The sequence below is a fragment of the Priapulus caudatus genome, unplaced genomic scaffold (genome assembly GCF_000485595.1).
Source record: "Priapulus caudatus unplaced genomic scaffold, Priapulus_caudatus-5.0.1 Scaffold619, whole genome shotgun sequence".
In the NCBI taxonomy this organism is placed as follows: domain Eukaryota; kingdom Metazoa; phylum Priapulida; class Priapulimorpha; order Priapulimorphida; family Priapulidae; genus Priapulus; species Priapulus caudatus.
Genome location: NW_014577680.1, coordinates 108,885 through 113,048, shown reverse-complemented (window position 1 = coordinate 113,048; position 4,164 = coordinate 108,885).

The window sequence follows — 4,164 nt, the reverse complement described above, 5'->3', positions numbered from 1 at the left end:
GTGCGTGCTACCGTGCCACCCTACTACGCTGCTGCCGCGCGGTGGACGTATGGCAAGTATCGTTAAACCCGCTTCGTCTTTTTTTCTCTTTGTTTTCGCGTCATCTACTCGGCCAATGGCTACCGCTTCCCTTTCCGCAAGCTTTTTTTTTTTTTTTTTTTTGGTTTTTTTCGTTTTTTTTTTGCCATAAGCAGGTGAGAAGATTGCGTGGGATCCTCAACGCCTGCTGCCAGCCAAAGTTCGAACCAGAAAGGTTCTAACTTTGTTCTATGATGCGTGCCCAATAAACTCGCGAGCCGTAAACACGTGATGGGTTCTACGATCGCTGGGGTGTGGCGTGATCGTTCTATGACTTCTGAGTAAATGAAATCGCGCGCCGCACACCACGAGGAACACGAGGAGCCGTGCGCGCGTAGTGATGGCAATTCCATGCAAGGAGATACACGTGAAGGTAGGCATTTTATATTTAATAGTTAACCTTAAAGATATTAATAAATAAAAGTTTAGTACTATAACCAAGACTATAATGTCATCCGGTGGTTTCTAACTTGAATGATCATCGGAGTAGTTACTGCAGTGCAATGAATGACTTCAGAAACGTTATTGCATAATCGGTAATTGCTAGCGTTTATGTCGTAGACAAAGGGACAAAAGGCGCCATAGGAAATAAGCCACATTTAGCCGAATTAGTAATTTCTTAGCATGTAACAATGGAAGCAGTTGATTACAATACGACCTGTGAATTGATAGTAGTAACAGCTGTGAGTGTAGTCTGTATACACAACGTGATTACATAATGATAATCGTTAGCTCGTGTTTATGTCTTAGACAAGAGATGTATAAGTTACGCATAGACAAAGACTAATACTAAGGAGTAAGGAGTAAGGGATACGCGCGCCATTAGCCACTGAGTGATTGATTGAGTAGGCGTATATAATTGCTCGTAGCATGTAAGAAGGGAGAGGTAGCAGTTGATAACAATACGTATTTATTAGGTAACTGCTGCTAATATCAGCTGTGTATAGCTATATATGGAAACAACCCATGACTGTATATACGTGTTTTTTTGTGTTCGTATTTATTAACCACGATTTTATTATTGAAACGGCCCAAGTCTGTGCATATCCACGAGACAGACATTTCTCCCGGTCCCCGGGGCACCTTCATAGATGATTTTTATGGTTTATACACTGTATATTGTATTACGGTATCTGGAGTGAATACTATATAGATTTCATGACTCATGTTCAATTTCTATGACTCATTCCTACATGTCATTATTAATAATATTATATTTATATATGTATTATTAATAGTGTTTTGAATTTACACTAACAACTGTGTGTTTAAGCTGTTTATATTTATTAGGGTGACTGAAGTGAGAATTGTCTTTGTATATCATAGTTAAATGTATTAAAGCATACAATATGCAGTGTTTAGGTAATTATTGTGAGAAGGAGGAGGTGAGAGCATCGCAATAAATTAATTGCTATGGCGCTAGGCCCGAGGTGATAGCCTATTAAGAACCAGCTGGGCCAGATTCAGGAAGCGTTCGTATGCACAATATCGTGCGTACGCACAAACAGGGATTTAGGTGCTATTCGAAAAGAATTCTATTTCGCCCAAAACGTTCTATTACGTGCATACGGTACGCACAGCTGAGTAAATGCATACGCACAAAATCTGAGCATGTAAATTGTTACCGAATACTAACAATAGTAACTAATACTCGAATAATATTGCTATAACAGTACTACATGTGTTTTATTCCAAACGTAAAGGTAAATGTAATTAAAACAACGTACAATGGTATTAAAAGTTTTTATTTAAGTATATAACTCGCACTCGTGCACACACGCAAGCTAGCACAAAAATGTACCCCCACTAGTGGTGTAACGGTTAACCGCGGTTCAAAGAATTTTATTGACATTATTATTTAATATTTATAAACCAGTCTGATTATTAAATTTGCACTTCTGTTTGGTGTTATAAGATTTGTAATTGTGTTTTATTGTGATGACCTTTCGGTGTTCATCGACTGTGTACTGCAGAACATTGAGTATAGGCTGTTCATAGAGCAAGAATGTTTATGTATACGTCTGTAAGAATACTGGGCAATGCCTGTTGTATGCCCACCCCGTGTATATGTGTGCTTTCATTATAACCATTCTGTAATCAACCTATCTCTTGTGTCCTATACAGTCTATTAGTATTATCCAAGGTCGTCCGTCTACTATACCCCCCCCCCCCCGCTTCACCCCCCACGGCCCCCACTCCACCCCCGTGTATATGTGTGCTTTCTTGTAGACGGACGACCTTGGATAATACTAATAGACTGTATAGGACACAAGAGATAGGTTGATTACAAAATGGTTATATATCAATCAACTTATGGCACCGTACCTTCTAATAGATGGAGCCAACATTCAGACGCCGATATGACGGCCAATTGGAATGGAACAGCACACGGGAGGCTGACAAGGTGAAGAAGGAGCACCAGGAGCGCAAGTCTTCTTCCACCACCACCATCTGCTCCCCCCATGATGTTGTTTATTCCAACGCCCTCATCGACGTCCATCGACAAGGCGCGGATCCCAGCAACCAGAAACACCTCGTCGGTTGCTATCGGGTAGGGTTTGGCCAATACTTTGGAAGGTCGTTCCTCTGGACATTGACGAACGACCTCGGGTATTCAGCCTTCGTCGCCGATAGCACTGGCTTAGAGGTGAAGACGGGCGTCCCTCTGAGCATGAACAAGTTCGCGTTCAAGGTAACAATTTTCACCATATCAGGCTTCTCCAAGAGCAAAATGCAAACAACATGCACTCGATGGATGAGCAGTGAATTAGTAGGAGGGTGTATAGCGCGACCGCGCGGACATTATTAAAATAATAAATAATTTTAATTTTAATTTTAGATTTTTGTAGTTTTTTTATTTTGTAGATTTTTTGGTCGTCGCGTCGCCGTCGCGTCATGCCGATTCAGAATATATATGGTGTTGGGGTGACCTCTTACGGGGGGGGGGAAGGAGAAGATAGACAGCCAGACAGACAGACATACAAAAAAACAGACTCGCCCTTTATGTAAGAGATTTGGTATTATTTGTATTATTACTTATTCGCGTGTTGTTGTTATTTTCGCGGTCGGGGACGCGTTCAAGAAATTCGCGTATACAGCGTATAACAGTACTCAGCATGTTTGAATATTTTAATTATTTTTTTTAATTATTGAATTGAATTTTTGTAGGAGTACGTTGAAATGTTCGCCGAGGGGCGGGAGGCAGTAGCGATGAAGCGGAAGGCACGGCTGGCAAAGAGGAAGACCACCACCACCACCACTTCCCAGCAGCCGACCGCAGCATTGTCACTGCCACCGTCAGCGCCACCGTCGTCACCGTCTGCACGATCTGCACCATCGACAAGTGCCATGAGTCCCATGCTGGTGTTACGTCGACTGACAACCCGCCAGCTGGAGCACTTCCAGGCTGCCACCAAGACCGGCGCGAGCACATCCTCGTCCTCAGCATCAGCTCGTCCGACTGATCTGACCGACGAGGAGTTGGTCGCTTACGTCAAGTCAATGGAAGTGCGCCAGAGTCTGCCGCCGCCGCAGCAGCAGCAGCACCAACAGCAGCCTCCGCCGCCGCAGCAGCAGCAGCAGGAGCAGCAGCAGGAGCAGCAGCAGAACTTGTCGGTGAAAGTGGAGCGTGTGGACGCACGAACGGAGGAAAGAGCTAATGCATTGTAAAAGTCCTTGACAAAATAAAGTGTGTGTTGTGTCGTTCATCTATCGTTGCACACGAATCGAAATGTTTTTAATGCGTGCCATTCATAATTGTGCTTGCAGATTATCCTCTTCCAGAGGGCTGGCACCAGACTCTGCCGGAAGCGGATCGTAAATGGGTATCCCGGGCCCTGTTCCGTTTCTCGGTCAGAACTGGGAAGCCAGAATTCGATGACGCCAAGCTGACCCAGCTTTGGTTCCACCCGCCACAGCCGAGCCCGACCTGCGACCGAGCACCCAGTTGAGACCGTTACTTCGCGAGCCGTCTATTGGTGTGGATGCCTCGGAGGATGTGGAATGTCCGGCTGTCCTGTCCTCGTCCGCACTGTGACGGGAAAGTGTTGACGGGCGCCGGCATCTACCCACGCCTCCGACAGGTTG